This window comes from Pinus tabuliformis, chromosome 8 (genome assembly GCF_031772625.1).
Source record: "Pinus tabuliformis cultivar Carrire ecotype Pingquan chromosome 8, CPIR1, whole genome shotgun sequence".
NCBI classification, from domain to species: Eukaryota; Viridiplantae; Streptophyta; class Pinopsida; order Pinales; family Pinaceae; genus Pinus; species Pinus tabuliformis.
The window spans coordinates 1,100,733,313-1,100,751,200 of record NC_142294.1 but is presented as its reverse complement, the minus strand read 5'-3'; the positions used below and the strand labels follow the sequence as shown (position 1 = coordinate 1,100,751,200).

At 36.1% G+C, this 17,888-nt stretch overlaps 1 pseudogene; it reads right to left on the bottom strand.

The window, feature by feature from the left end:
- Positions 1 to 8,580: 8,580 nt before the first annotated feature.
- On the bottom strand, positions 8,581 to 16,892 carry LOC149239181 (strigolactones hydrolase CXE15-like; annotated as a pseudogene).
- Positions 16,893 to 17,888: the final 996 nt, after the last annotated feature.

Genomic DNA, 17,888 nt, shown 5'->3' with positions numbered 1-17,888 from the left:
TGAGGGGTCCCTTTGTTCCAATAGTTAATGCGTTGAAGCCGAAGATGTTGTGGCTGGTACATTGAAGCCAGAGGTGTTGCGGCAGGTTTGCACTCCATTTGGTATGTCTGTATCGAATCCCCTTTCGGTGTAACATATAATGTTGCAAACCACCATATGTTGTAATAATATCACCACTTCAGTTATCCTCTCCCAGTATGGCATGAGAGAAGCTTAAACGCCTCCTCCATACCACATATCAACCAGCATACCACTCCTTCCCCTGTACGTTAAATAGATCACATGGTATCGTATCACCTATGGTATACTCCTCCCTGGTAATGTATCACCTCTGGTATACTCCTCCCCGGTATCGCATCACCTTTGGTATTATATTACTCCGACAATCATAATATATAGTGAATGGGATTACATAACATTGAATGGTATTACCTTTGGTGACGTTTTGCAATGGTCGACAGTTTTATATATATATATATATATATATATATATATATATATATATATATATATATATGTATGTATGTATGTATGTATGTATGTATGTATGTATGTATGTATGTATTTGTATATGTACATGTATATATATATATATATGTACAAATGTATATATATATATATATATATATATATATATATATATATATATATATATATATATATATATATATATATTTGAAAAGTGCATTTTTTTACACATATTACCACCAAAAGTGCAATTTGTTTCTTACAATATATTGCCAGCAGAGTACTTTACACGGTACACAGATTTTAAAATGCATTCACTGATATCAATTATTGAAATAGTTCTCTCTGGAAAAGAGAATTATCTTGAATGGTCAAGGAAGATAAACACACTCTCATTTTCAATGAGCTGTGGAAAGGAGTCTGTGTAGGATAAGGAAAGAAAGAACTTGATATTCCTTATTCAGATAAGGATTGCCATCTGGGAAAATAAGAACAGTAAGGCCTATGTCTTGATTGCAACATATTTAAATGAGGAGATGCATCGCCATATTTCATCATTTTAAAATTATTTTGAATCCTTAAACAAGTTGAAGAAATTGTATGACTCACACTATGAACTTGAAGTCTTCCAAATGATGATTAAATTGTTCAGTCTTGAATTAAAAAATTATGACCCTCTTTCTTTCAGCATCAGAAGTAAGATCCATTATGCATGATATAAAAACCACCGGTGTTGAAATAGACATTCCTCTCACAACTTATGTCAACGAACTATATCCCACTTATTCACATTATATTGAGTCATTGCAAGCAAGTGGAAACCTCAAGGAGATTACCTCTGAAGCCCTTGAGAATAAGTTTGTTGAGAGAGAGAAAGATTTTGGGAACAATACAACTCCTCAGTTTTCTAAAGAAAATGTGTGTATCGCACATAGATAGAAGAATCATGCACAATATTCTTCTAGAGGAAGAGGTAGCCGAAGAGGAAGAGGAAGAAGGAATTTTAGAGGTAGGGGGAGCAAGAAATTCCAAGGATAAAAGTATGATCTTTGTTGCATACGATGCAATAGAGATGGACATGATGCATCCACATGTAAGTTGACTTGGGATAGAATTGGGTAGGAAAGAAATGATGAAAAAGGTAAAACCAATGATAAAGGGAAAGGTAAAGCACTTGAATCCGATTACTATGTTGTGGCACATTGTAATAATGGAGTAACTAAAGACTTGTTTAATGCTTCACTTTCTCCTTGGAAAAATGATTGGTTGCTTGATTTAGGAGAAACTTGCCACATGACTTTTAGAAGAGATTTTTTTGAAGAATTTACTAACAATGTTGATGGAGCAATATACTTTGTAGACAGGTTAAAACTCAAGCCATTAGGCCTTGGCACCATCAGGATCAAACTACCTGGTCTTCTAGACTTTCTTCTGCATGATGTTCTAGATCTCCCAGAACTGAAGATAAACTTGTTGTATTTGGTCCACATCTGCCAACAGGTACACTCCATACATATGTTTTATGGAAAGGTTGAGGTCAGAAAAACATTAGATCGCTCACTTGTCATGACAGGGATAAAAGAATAAAGAATTCTGAAGATGCAATGAACCTCTGCTCATGCACAGAACTTCTCATACAACTGTCATTATGATAAAGGTACATTTCTATCAAGTCTTTTATGGCAAGCTATATCTGGACACTTGAATTATGACATCCCTTTTATGTTGAAGTAAAGTGTTGTTATTAGTTTGCATACAATTCCTGGGAAACTTGAGCAATGTGATGCTTGTATCTTAGTAAATCACATCAAACAGTCTTTTCATGATTCAGATTCCAGAGCACATAGAAAAATAAACTTATTCATTCAAAATTATGTGGCCCAATGCATGTTCCTTTGCAAATGGAAATAAATATATGCTGACATTTATTGATTACTACACCAAAATGCGTTTGGTTTATTTATTGAAGAACAAATCTGATGCTTTTGAAACATTCAATAATTTTCATGTATGGATTGAAAATGATGCACAATATCATATTGACTTTATTCGCACTCATAATAGAAAAGAATACGCTTCAAATTAATTTGAAAACTATCTTCGCTAGCATGGGATCAAACATCAAATGACCGTGTAATCCCCAAAAGAACTGAGTAGCTAAAAGAATGAATAGGATAATATTAAATATGGTACATTCCATGATGTTTTTCAAGTATGTTAAATTGATGTTTTGGGCTGATGAAGTTCTATGTGATGTGTATTTAGAGAATAGGTGTCCATCTAAATCTATTATAAGCAAGACTCCTTATGAAATGTGGTATGGCCACATTCCTTCAGTAAATCATCTCAGGGTCTTTTGTTCCACCTGTTATGCCTTGATACTTAAGGAACAAAGAAACAAACTTGGTGCAAGGAGTCATAAGTGTATCTTCTTGGGATACTCAAATACCTCCAATGCATATCATCTCTATGATGAAGTTAATAAGAAGTTTCTAGATGTGATATTTCTTGAATATTCCAAGACTAACAATGTTGTTGAGCGACAACTTGATCACTTGGATAGATTCAGAAATGTAAAATATTTTCAATAATTTAATAATGAGATTCCACATCTTGAAAGGGGGATTCCTATACTAGATCAATCTATGGAATCTTCTTCTAAAGCACTCTCTTCCCCTCATGAAGCTTCAGCCACTGATGACACTTCGAGTGATGTGATTGACAAAATTGGGAGACTAAATCTTGATTTAGACCCAACTTAGTCAACTGAGAAGCTTGGGCCATCTCAGAAAGATCCTTCAAAATGGCTAACAAAGACACTTGAAAGTATTCATCCTGATGATATTGGAAAGAAGTTAACTTAGCATCTTCTGAAACTGAACTTCCAAAATTATAATCTTAATGATGCAACTTTGTTTGTCAAGAAAGTTGGAAGAAAAATTGTATATCTTATGGTTTATGTAGATTATCTTTTGATGATAGGGAATAATGATAGTTATATTGCATTCATAAAGAAGGAATTTAGGAAACATTTTGAAATGAATGACTTGGGGTATGTTCACTACTATCACGGTATTAAAGTAACTCAACATCCAAAGTTTATATTCCTCTCCCAAAAGAAGTACATTGGAAACTTGTTGAACAAGTTTGGCATGGTTGAGTGAAATCCTTTGACTACTCCAATGGAGAAGAACTTAAATCTCACATCCATTGAAGGAAAATAATTTGAGGATGCAACACTTGTCAGAAGCCTCAACTACTTGACTACTACCAGACCAAACATTATATTTTTTGTTGGAATCCTCTCCAGGTTTATATAAAAGCCTTGTGAGGTACATTGGTCTACTATGAAAAGATTTCTAAAGTACTTGAAGGGAACTCAAGACTTTAGACTTACATATACACAGGTGGGTGACATAAGCTTGATTGGATACTCTAATTTAGACTTCAATGGAGATAAAGAAACTGCAATATCTACTTCAGATTACGTTATGAGTCTTGGATTAGGAGCTATCTCCTATAGGTTACACAAACAATCAGTTCCATCAAATTCCATAATAGAGGTAGAATATGTAGAAAGGAAATTGTGTGGCTTAGGAAAATTCTAGAAGATTTACAGGAGAAACATGTGCGTTCAACTCCTTTAATAAGTGACAACACTTCTGCAATAAAGTTCATAAAGAATCCAAAGTTCAATGATTGAACAAAGCATATCAATACAAAATACAATTTGATTTGACATCATGTTGAGGACAAGAAAATTAAGCTATGCTATTGTTCCACAAATGAGCAGATACTAGAGATCTTCACCAAACCACTTGGAAGAGAAAAGTTCAAAAGATTCAGAACGATGCTTGGACTCACCAACATCCCTTCATATTAAGAGGGGGAATGTTGACACCTAATCTTTGGGATTAGGTAAATCCATGTAAAGTAGTGTAAATAGAAAATGAGAATTGGAATATGAAGAGACATTGGGTGATGTAGCCGAAGAATCTCTCCCTCGATGTATATATCTATGATCATCCTTGCTGCAAAACACAATTCGTTTTGAGGAGGTACCTCCTGGCCTGACACTTTCGCTATTTTTTCCTCTATGTTGTCTACTTTTTATGTGATTGTATCTGTTCTCTTTGGAATTTTATTATTTCACATGGGAATGTATTATATTTCTCTAGTTGGGAATTATGTGGTTGGTGCATGCTTTTTCGTCGAGGATGGATATTTCATTGAATTGTTGTTTCTAAGAGCAAGCGGGAGTTTGAACCTACTGTGTTTGATTCCTTGCGTATTTCTTTTGGGTTTTACTGAAATTTGGCTCGAGGAGCTAGTAAATGGTAATATGTTCCTTGGGTGGAAGGCACACCTTGACTTGTCTCTGTGTATGGTCTTAGTTGGATTCGGGAGCCAAGATATGGTAGCTCATTCCCTGGTTGGCAACCTCATTATACCCCCAGGCTATTTGAAATGTTCGGGCCTAACATTAGCTTTACATTGTCTTTATGCTGTGTTACTATGTCAAGTCCTCACAGCCACTATAATTGACAATGCCCCAATTGGATGGTCTGCCTTGGGTTCATGGTCTATCTAGTGTGTCTCAATGCTTTTGTTGTTTCTATTGTTTAGCTAAAAATCCTTATGTCTCGCCCAACCCCCAGTGCCAATTCTTCGAGTAAAGTTGGTCATGGTCGAGGAAGGAATGTGGGAAAGTGAGGCAATAACCCAGCCTTGGCCTGATAGTCGTGAGGTCATGGTCATAAACCAACTTCTTAGCTCATCCACGATGCATCCCATGGATATCAAACATGTAATCCAACTGAAGTTCGACAATTAGTTTCAAATTAGGACGTTGAATTGAAATAATGGGAAAAAGTAAAATTTTAGGTGGAATATTGATGTGACTTAGTTCCCAATTCTGGACATTCTAGAGGTCGCACCACCCAATAAAAGAAAATTTTCAACCTATATCCATTGATGAAAAGCATTGTGGCAAAGGTTATGATGAACACTCGAGCTAACTCTATTAAATATGATCTAGGTTTCCAGGAAATTTAGAAAGAATTTCAACTCATAAAATTCCAAATTTAGTACCAGAATGTATGTCTTAGCAACATTAAAAAACACATTTGGTGTCTTCCTCAGTCTGAATCACGAGATTCAAGTGTGAATGACCCAGCTCCTCTGGAGTCCTTTGATGATTAGCAGTATGTTTGGTTAGTGCTACACTCATCTTTGTTTAATTTTATATGATGTACATGTCGACTAGGCTTTTATGTTATAGTTATTTAGTATGTAGATGGTATCCAGACATTCAGTCCTATAAGGCACTATTAGACAGACTCAAACTGTATTGTTTTTGGGTGGCATATGACTTTGTTCAGTGCCCAACAAACCTAGTTTCCCAATGGGAAGGTTGAGGCCACTGAACTCCTTGATTATGGTTGTAACCTACTTTTTCTGAAAATGAATGAATGAAAAGGTCCTTCCAAGCTTACAAAAAAAATAGAAAACCTCTATATATTCAGAATTATTAACACAATCACATATTTGTTATTCACATAAATTAAATGTACTTATATCAAAAGATTGTATTGTTTATTTTATTATAAATAAATAATCAAAATTATTACCATTTATTAATGAAATATTATTAGTCAAAAATAATAATATAGGATGTGCATGATTTCTTAATTTTTTACATAAAGTTTGTACAGATCCAAAAATTTTAAATAATTATAAGTGATTGTGTAATGATTAAACACAAAAGAAATATATATATATATATTAGTTTATTTTGGCACAAATGAGTAGTGATGTTATTAAATTTATGTTCGGTTGCAGCAAATACACTGGGCATTCATTACATTGTCATTTAACTATGGAATGTTCCACTAAGGTAATGACTAAATTCATGGGAGACAGGTCTAAGTATTTTCTACAAGTGCTACAACTAAGGGCTACATGTTTACAAGTGTAAATTATTACATATTACAAGCATAAGAGTATGCAAAAATAGGACATTGAGCTACTTGGGAGGCTTTTGGAGTAGAGATTCCACACGGAGTTGAGATCCTGAAGCAAATTTATAATCTATTTCGTGTTATCACTTTTCTTTATTGGATTTTTTGCCACTTGTAAGAGGTGGTTCCCTGGATTCAAGGGGAAGTATCTTTCAGCACTACCACTCGTGCATGGTTTTGCATGAGCTACTCTAATTGTCATAGCTTTCTAGTAAAAAGTGCAGGTAGACTTCTTCATCTCTTCAAGATGAGAGGGTGTCAATTATAATGTATTTTTCTCAAAATATGACTCTTAGCTTAGAGGTTCGACTCGTGAAGGGACTTGCTCTTCATTTTCCATTGTCACTTCTATATTTCCCTTATCCTCATATGGGGTTTGGTCCATAAGGGAATCTTCATCTTGTTCTGGATGTTGAAGAGCCTCAAACGAGTTTTTGCTAAAGGAAAATTTTGGCATTGGATCTACTTCAATAGAACTCTTTGGCGCTACAACCTTGTTTTTTATTCCATATTCACTTTTTTTCTAGTTGGAAACTAGCCTCTTTAGAAACAAGGGCTTGGGCTTGCTCATATTTTTTTGTTGGAGGTAGTTTTTTGCAAAGATCCCATGAGAATAACAATCATTGCACTTGAAAGGAATCTGCTCATAGTCCAATTCTTGGATATAGCTCCATTCTCCTAGATTTACCTTTAGGGCCTTCGATAAACCTTCATTGAGTTTTACTTCAACATAGATACAAGCACAATAAAATTGACCTCCTTTTGGTTCCACTTTACCTAGATAGTGGCTCAACTTGTTTTAGTGGATTTTAGAGTATTAGGCCCCTAGATATGAAGAGGGAAGTGTGACAGATAGACCCATGTCGACATGACCATAATCTCAGAATATGGATTAAAATCCAAAGTACATGGAGTGATAAAGAAGCCTTTCAACCCCATGCAATACAGTTATGAACTAAAAATCAAATATCTTTCCATTTTATTAAGAAACAAAAAAACATTGAATCTCCTTCCTACTACAATTAAAGTTACCTTACGATGAAGCTTCGGGGCTCATTGTTCCACTATCTGAGATTCAAACAATTTTGGATTCGGCCATAATCCCATAAACCAACACTTTCTCTAAGAGAGCTAAGGCTCTCTTTCGTCTATCCAAAGGAGATAGTTCCATTGTAAGGATGTCAACTAGTTTCTTCACAATTTTTATGCATGAATAATAATTCCCTAGAGGATTTTGATTCTACACTATGGCTCTGAATGCAACCTCATCCTCCAAAGCACATTGAACAAAGGCACTCTTCAAACACACTAGAAAAACGCAAATGATCATTAGCAGAAACAAATAAAGTTGTGAGTTCGAGAGGTCTAATGTAGTGAAGCCACACACTTCTCAATGATCCAGACATCCACAATGTCTCTAAAAAATGGAATCGAAGCAATAGTCCTAGACCTACAAAAAAACCTATGGTGGCTAGGGAAACCCTAGCCACGAGAAGCCATATTCTGTATAGCACATTTAGTCCCTATAAACAAATTAATTTTATAATAGATTATTTCAAAATAAATTGGGCCAATGGTATTTTCACTTTGAAAACAATTTAATAATTTTGAAAAGTAATCATAATTTGAAAATTGTTGGATGTTTAAACTTCAAAACAATAAAGTAATTGATTTATCAAAAATATTAATAGTTTAGAAAGTCAAACATTTTTTAAGATATATCAACATAGATTCATATTAATTTAGAATCTATCAGAGAGCGATTAAATTCTTATGACGCAAACTCATTTTTTAGTGCAAAACTTGAAAGAATATTTGCACCTCTAAAGATTTGATTCCACTCCATGTTTAAGGAATTTAGAGTTCAAGTTGGTCTATACTATTTTTTAATAATATTATTTATATTTATATAAATTTCACATCTCTATATATAAAAATATTCTTATTTTTAAATATATTACTTATATAAATTTAGGCTTGACATTTTTAAATTTAATTTTATAGTGTGCATTGATTTCATATGCATAACATAGTTGGAGAAAACACCCTATAATCAACTCTTGATGAAACCGTCCATGACCTATAAGAGATTCTAGGTTTCTTGGGTCGTCTTGGGATCATGTTTGATAGCGATCTCATTGAGATAGAAACTGTGGGAAATATTTTCAGAAATAAATACCTCCACTTCATGACCAACGCTTTTCATTGCTTGGAAATACTCCATTTGTGTATCATGAATAAGGTCTTCATCAGCAATGGCCACTAGCATGCGCGAAAAATTCAAGTCCTTTAGGGGTGGAGCATGAGACCCCATTGGGTTTGTGATGGGATAATCTTTGGTAGTGACCCCTTCCAATGCAGACTATTCCAAGAAATTATCGACCATGTCCAAAGTAAAAAATGCAGAACCAAACTGAATCTCCATCTTTGAATTGCTTCTCTTAAATCGCACAATACTAGGGTGTATGGAAATATCTCCTTGAATTCAGAGAGGATGAAATAAATCAACCAACATTTCCAGAGGGTGGAAACCCACTTCGTGAGCGAGGTTCCCCCCAAAGTTGTCGCCCATCAGAATGCAACGATTAAAATCAGCATAACGTGTGAGCCACTATGGTATTTCAATGTATAACATTTACTTTAAGAAAATTATTATGATATGTTGCATAAAATGTTTATATTTAGGTTGGAATGATAATTATAGCATAATCAATTAATTATATGTCCTTTTGTGCATTTATTTGAGGCACACAAACCTTGACTTTAACCCTACGAAATTGATCTAATTTGGCATATTCTTGCACAATAGAAATTTCAATGTGTAAAATTAATGTTAATTATGAGTAAAAAAACACTCTCCAAGTTAAATAATTCAATTTGGCTTCGAAGTGAAGGTTGGGCATGCATTTGTGTGGAGTAGGCCAAACTTTCCTTGCTTCACTAAAATGCATGGCCAAACTTCATTTATTGGGAAATCTGATTGATTCAAGTTGTATATTATTCATTTAATTATTTTACACACTTTTGAATTAATATATGTTTACTATGACCCTTAAATATTTTTTCTTCAAATTTCATTCCAAGTTTTGCTTCAACTTGCATTATGTGAAAGATGTGTATAGGTTTTTCTTCAACTTATTGTTGGGTAGAACAATTGCCCTTTTAATTTAGAGCAATGGTTCCAAGTCTTCACATTAATTGTCAATCTGGGTAGGTTTTGTTATTGCAAGGATATTATGAAAGATATATGCAAGGGAAAATGGTGATTAGTACTAATGAATCTCAAACTCAATCCTTGTAATCATGCTCTTAGCAATTCAACACTCTAGCAATTACACTCTCAAACCTTATTCACACTCTCAAGAAATAAACACACAATGCATAATAAAACCACTCTGTCACATTGTCACTCTTATTCAAAAAATAACAACATCCTTGGAAACCATTCTCTCAACAAATGTTGAAACACACATTCAAATCAAATGAAAACACCTTCAAACTATAACAAGAATTAAATAATTGTGGCACTAATGAAGGGATCGGTCCAGGACCTATGTTGTTGCACAATACTGAGGTTAGAATTTTGCCATCATTAAAGCATGAAAAAGACTAATTATAACAGTAATAGCAATCACGCATGAATTATAACTAAGAGGAAATAAATCAAACAACTACAGTAGCTTCCTAACCAATGACCCCTGCTAAGAAGGAGGGTCATTCCTTCCTAATAGGGGATGGTACACTACACAACACACACGTTAGTTAACAAAAACGTGTGGTGCCACAAATGATTCAGATTTAATGAAACTTATAGGATTACAATGTTGGTGCTCCCCCTCTCTATCATTGTCTATCTATTTCTGTATGTCTATGTCTTACGGACAGAAAGAACACATCTTTATCATTTTAGATTACTATGATAAGATCATCATGAGAATATATTGATTCTCATGTGATTGAATTTGAGAATACATATTAACAATTTGATAACAAGTTCCAAGGTTAGGACAAAGTTGTAACAACTTTTCCAAATTACAATAATTACCAATAGAAAATCCTAATTATTGTAGTAAAATTTCACAAAAAAATTTATGGGCTCCAATAGGCCCCCAACGTTCTCGAGCCACTGAGTCCTTCTATCTACATTGATCTGGTAACCTTTGTCCTTATTAAGGTTGTCTTCAAGCCTCTAGTATGGTAGCTATAGGGGCGGTCAGGGAGCCTAGTTTCTTTGGAGCTCTTAAAACAACCTAGGAGGGGAGTGTCATGTCCCTCGTTTTACACAATGAAAATACTCAAAAAAGGAATCATTGCCACCACTATTTCTCTAGGTTGAGTTCTATGTTTGTCCTTTACCATTGTCCCCTTCTTGCTACTACACTTTCTCCTTCCTCTGGTGAGTTGTGGCTAGATTTTGATCCTATATGCTTCTCCATGGTTTACTAACATTTATTAGAATTATTGCATGTTTTACATCATTGGAATGACATTTTGGTTGTAACTTAAGTGAAATTTTATTATGGTATATATATGCACTTTGATATGATGTAATTTGATTATGGTTCTATTTCATATGTTGTAATATTAGAAATATAACATAAATATTAAATATTGTATGAAATAAATAACAACTTTTCATTTTGAATGTTTTTTTTAATGCATAACAAGGGTCTTCCAGAAGATCCAGTTGATCGTGAGATAGATCCATGTTCTATCTTTTCCATGTGTTTTAAAATATTTTAATCATAATAATTTATTTATTTTACTTGCTTTATATAATATATAGATATAAGCATGGTTGATAATGAAATAATTTATTTAATATGGCAAGCAAAATTGATTTATGAACCACATTTTCTATATTAAAATATATTTATGTTATTAATATATTTTATATATGTCAATATTATTAAAATTTGCACAGTGAAATATTTTATTTATCACCAATATTGTAAATTTTTACAATTATCAATTTTTTTTAAATACTACATTTCCAATTTTCTATTAAAAATTGAATGAATTACATGTCCCTTTTATTAGAAAGTAATTCAATTATTTTACTTTTAATTACTTACATTCTTTTTTAGCATTAAAATATTTTATAATGATGAACACACATATTCAAATACTTTATTTATGTTTTGAATTGTAATATTTATAAAGAAAATATAAGATTTTTTTTTCTTAAATTATTTTATCTAATATATTATTTAAGATAGACATTCACATATTTTGTTTATTTTTAATTTAAAAATGAAATATCTTTATCACATCTCATTTATAGTAGATTATAATATTAAAAACTAACCAGATAATCAGAATGAAAATAAAACTATTAATATTTTTAATTAAGACTAACAAAATGAATATATATTATTTAATTAAAACTAAAAAAAACATATATATGAAATTTATAACAAGACTATACAAACAACTAAACTAATCTTAAATATTAAATTTAAAAAAATAATATTATGATTATTATTTTAATTTTAACTTTAATTTTATACCTATCAAATTCTATTTCTATTATAAATTTAATATTAATGAAATATACCATTTATATCTAAATTTTAATAATAATTTTCTCATTTCCAATTAAAAAATCAATCATTTATATATAACACTAATAGAAAACCTATAATACACTCTTACAATAAATAAAAATAAGAAACATCTCACTTGAAACACCATCTGCCACGCCCCCAACCTGGCAGTAGTCTTTCAACCGCACTTGGCGAGGTGCAGCACCACCGAACACTTTCTTTTCACCAATACTTATGTTTGTGGACTATGCCTAACCACTTTCCTACTTAGATTGTGTTTCGCAACCAAGTATTATTAATGTTTTCCTTTATACCAATGAACACCCATGCACATTCATTATCATTGGCAATTATAAATGAAGAACACAATTGCACAGTATCAAGGGAAGGGTAACTCCCTGAACAATGAGTCTGCTTGAATAATATATTATATAATCTTAAATGTTACAAGCTTTACAAGTATACTTGGGAAACACCAAGTTTCATACTTAGCAAAATTTACAATCTTCGGCAAACTCGGTTGCCCAGCTCGTCGGTGCCTCTACACGGTTGCCGCACGACTCACCAACCCTTCGTTCACCTCGTTGCACGATCGTGTTTTTTGTCCAACTTGGGCGCGCCTCCAAGTCGCCACACACGGGCGCCTCCACCCGAGGCACACCTTTGTCCACAATCTCAACACTTCACCAAGTCACCGTGCACACTTGCACAACAGGCAGGCGCTCCCGAGTCACCTAAGAACCCGTGCCAAGTCATCGTACAAACCAGGCGCCCACACACACTGTGCACTCCTTTCTCTAACTGGTGGGTGACCCTGCCCGCGCCCTTCACCCAAAACCAAGACAAGCGGTTCACCTTCGTGCGGCCTTGCCCAAGAACGGGCGCATCACCCAAATCTGGGCCTTTCTCCTTAGCTGCATCCACACTCTTGTTATGCACCTTCTTCACATGTTTGAGCGATGAGCGATGGATTGTCAAAAGAGATCCAATGCTCCTCAATATATGTATGAGCGTAGGGCGAGGTCACAGCTACCCAGCCGACCTGCCCACGCCTTCAACCATCTTCGCAAACGCTTCAAAACTTTAAGTAGGGCTCCCTTCAAATGTATCACCCATCGTCAGCTTCACCATGTTTGTTGGTCGGCCTCCACGCATATATAACCGGCTTGCCCTCCTCCTATGTCTTTTCATTATACCATAACACGATCGCATAAGTCTGAGCTCGCTCCTATGTTGTTCGTTCAACTTCCAACCATGTGTGCTCTCCATTCGGTTGCGGTCGCACTTTGGGTGGAACGCATTCAGGACTGCAGGTCCTTACATCCTCCTCCACCTGAAGTCGTTTTCGTCCTCGACAACATACCATCCTGGTAGCCATCCACCAAGATCAACATCAATATCTATCTCATCCTTGGTCCATGATGTCAACTCCCGCACATACTGCAAACATCCATACAACATATGTAGAACTTCCATCTCCATCATGTGTTGTCCTCATCCTGTGAACTGTCATCCTTCCTGCCTACCTGATGTCAACATCTCTCTGGTACACTGCTAGCCCTCATGACTTGATCTAGTCATGTGATTAGTTCAAATGTCACGCTCAAATCATAAGAATGTCCATCCTTATGCCTTCACCAGTCTATCTTGGATTTTACGACATCCCAGACTCACCAAGAATCTCTCCCATGCTCAGGTCCATGGAAACTCCATCCCATCAGCAACATGTCATGATGCTTGATGCCAAGCCATCCTTGCACCATCTGTCATACCTTCTCAACCTATTTTAAGGACTCACTGCCATGAGCAGCTAACAATGAGCCCCATCTTCTTGTCATCTTAGAAGATGTGGAGGGGGTAGAGCCTGAAGGCTCACCCTCACTAATCATCTTAATCCATCTGTCAAGATCTTCTATCTCCATCCTCTGTAGATAAGTAACCTGATCCTCCTCCTAGACATTCGGCCTCATATATCCTCAACCACTTCTAGCCTTCTTGATAAATCCAAGATACTATCTGAAAGTGTCCTGATGACCAATGTCTGCTCGGTAAGCTTTGTCTCAACCGTAGACAACTGCTTACTCATGTCTTCCATCCACTTCTCATCCTCCATTTGCATCACTGCCAACTTACAATCAGGCTCGTCACTCCAATGGTTGGAACACCAATGGGTACATCTTCCCTTCCATCGTAAATGTACAGCTTCCTCAAATGTGGAACAATCATAGCATCAAATTGTTTCATGAATTCCATTCCCAGCACAGCTTCATAGTCATCAATCCGAACTATCGTGAAGTCGACTTTCCCGGTCCACTCACCTAGTGTTGTGTCCACCTTTTCAGCTACACCAAGAACATTGTCAAGAGGAGAATTGACTGTCTTCATCTGTGCCTTCACCAGTACAAATTTCAGCCCAATTCTTCTCGCAATATCTTCACCCATGAAGTTGTGAGAAGCCCCACTATCCACCATAGTGAGTATATCAGCATTCCCAACCTTCATCTGAACATACTCCAAACCGTTCCTCTCAGGATCCCTCCGAGAGACCACCTCTGTAGTAGCAGCAGCTCCAAGTATCTGCATCATCCCTACAGAAGATTCTTCAGTCTTCGCATTAGATTGTGAAATCGCCGCCACTTTCGGTCTAGAAGGGCAATTCTTCACCATATGTGGTCCAAGACATCTCCAACACTTCAAGGCTTTCCTCATCTTCGAATTATTATTTGATTTCGAAGCATCATCCTTCTTCTTCTCTTTCGGCTTATCGAACTTCTTCTTCCTATCATCAGAAGTCTCATCATAATGCTCTACCAACCTGTCCACAACAACAAAATCTTCCTCAAGTGTTCTAATCCTCTGCCTCTTCACTTCATTGTGTGCCCAAGGCTTCAATCCAATAATGAAATTTAACACCTTGTCCCTCTCCGCCATGTCAGGAAGTTCCAAAACCACACTTGCAAACTCCCGCTGATATGTTTGAAGGTTCCCGGTCTGCTTTATGAACTTAATTTTCATCATTGCTTCCCACATTTCATCCTGAGGACTGAAATGAGCCTACAAAGCTTTCTTCATGTCATCCCACGAAGTAATGTCACCAGCACTGCCATTGGCAATCTGATCCATCCTCCTTCGCCACCACATCTTAGCATCCTTTGTCAAGAACTGAGCAACCACTTTCACCTTTGTCTCATCATCAGATAGACCCAAGCGTTCCAAGTATTGCTCCATATCCCATAGAAAGTTTCCAAGAGTCTTTGCACTCCTTGTACCATCATAAGATTCTGGTTCCTTGACTTTCACATGAGGCACTCCTCCACCTGAGTTATGCCTCACGACCTTCTTCAACACCGCGATCTCATCTCTGGCTTCATTAAGATATTTTCGCAAGTCCACAATCTCTACAAGACCTTGGTCTCTTGCCTCTTCAACCTCCTTGACCTTTACTTCAAGTTGTGTACACATAAGATCAGTTTACTCGTGTTGAGTCCAGAGTTCATCAATCTCTTCCCTCATCTTCGAATTGGCCTCTTGATCCCTATTGACCAAGTCCATCTTCATAGTCCAGAAAGCTTCCAAGTCCTCCATCTTCTCCAACACTTTTTCCATGAATTCCATAGTAGCATCCTTCACACCGTGACTAGACCCAGCCTGAGATTCAGCTTCCATTGCTAACATCTTCCTTCTTCTTTGCGATCTAGTTTTGACCATCCAACAGCTTCACCATGATGCTTGCAACGTGAACCAGCCCTTGTTCCACTTGTATGTGAAACAGCTTCCTTCACCGGCAAGTACCTGCTTCACTGTCTTCAACTGTCAAGCTTTTTCAACCCTGAATCAGCTTCAATCACCAGCTCCAACCGAGCTCTGATACCACCTGTCACGATAGTGCAATGGGATCAGTACTTCATCATCAATCGGTCATCAGCCTGCTCTGATACCACCTGTCACTCCCCCAACCTGGCGGTAGTCTTTCAACCATGCTTGGCGAGGTGCGGCACCACCGAACACTTTATTTTCACCAATACTTATGTTCGTGGACTACGCCTAACCAATTTCCTACTTAGTTTGTGTTTCGCAACCAAGTAGTATTAATGTTTTCCTTTATACCAATGAACACCCATACACCTTCATTATCATCATTAATTATAAATGAAGAACACAATTGCACAGTATAAAGGGAGGGGCAACTCCCTAAACAATGAGTTTTCCCAGATAATATATTATATAATCTTCAATCTTACAAGCTTTACAAGTATACTTGGGAAACACCAAGTTTCATACTTAGCCAAATTTACTATCTTCAGCAAACTCGGTTGCCCAACTCGTCGGCGCCTCTGCACGGTCGCCGCACGAATAACCAACCCTTCGTTCACCTCTTCACACGATCTTGTTGTTTGTCCAACTTGGGTGTGCCTCCAAGTCACCACACAGGGGCGCCTCCAACTGAGACACACCTTTGTCCACAATCTCAACACTTCACCAAGTCACCATGCACACTTGCACGATGAGCGGGTTCTCACCCAAGTCACCCAAGAACCCATGTCAAGTCGTCGCATAAACCGGGCACCCACACACACTGTGCATGCCTTTCTCCAACCAGTGGGCGACCTTGCCTACCCCCTTCACCCAAAACCCAGACAAGCGATTCGCCTTCGCGCGGCCTTCCCCAAGAAAGAGCGCATCACCCAAATCTGCACCTTTCTCCTTAGTTGCGTCCACACTCTTGTTCTGCGCCTTCTTCACATGTTTAAACGATGAGCGATGGATTATCAAATGAGCTCCAACACTCCTCAATATATATATGAGCGTAAGGCGAGGTCGCAACTACCCAACCGAAGGTGCCCACACCTTCAACCATCTTCGTAAATGCTTCAAAACTTTAAATCGGCCTCCCTTCAAACGTATCACCCATCGTCGACTTCACCATGTTTGTTGGTCGGCCTCCACGCATATATAACCGACTCGCCCTCCTCCTATGCCTTCGCATTATACCATAACGCCATCGCATAAGCAAGGATAATTTTAGGGGCGAATGTTCGCCCTTTGGCGAAATTAAGGGGTTTTAAATTTTTAGTGGGCGAATATTTTGTATCATAGTGCATTTTTACAAATCACCTCAAATAGCCCACCTTATTTTAAAGGAGAGGGTAAAAAAGGTAAATTTAGCCCTTGAAATTAGGACTTACAACCTTCCATTCGCCCATTTTCAAGAATAGGTTTTATTTAAGTGAATCCATTCGCCCATTTTCAAGAATAGGTTTTATTTAAGTGAATCCTATGGGCCAAATACCATATTTATAAAAGAGGTATGGTAAATTAATAAAAATATAAATAAATGAGAGGTATGGTAAATAAATAAAACATTTTTTATATTTACTCCATAAGTCACCTTATATACATGTAAGGGTGTAAACAAATAAAAATATAAGTAAAGTGGAGGTATGGTAAATAAATAAAACGACTTTTTATACTTACTCAAAAGGTATGGTAAATAAATAAAAATATAAATAAACTAGACGTATCGTAAATAAATAAAACCTCTTTTTATATTTAGTCCATAACCCTCGTTCTATTTATGAAGCCTCAAGAAAGAGGTTTTATTTAAGTGAATCCTATGGGCCAAATACCATATTTGTAAAAGAGGTATGGTAAATTAATAAAAATATAAATAAACGAGAGGTATGGTAAACAAATAAAACATTTTTTTATATTTACTCCATAAGTCACCTTATATTTACGAACACTCAAAAAATGGGTTATATTTAGGTGAAACCTATGGCCAAAATACTATGGGACAAATACCATGGACTAGATTGTTATTAATACCATGCAAAAAACCATTATTAACCCTAAT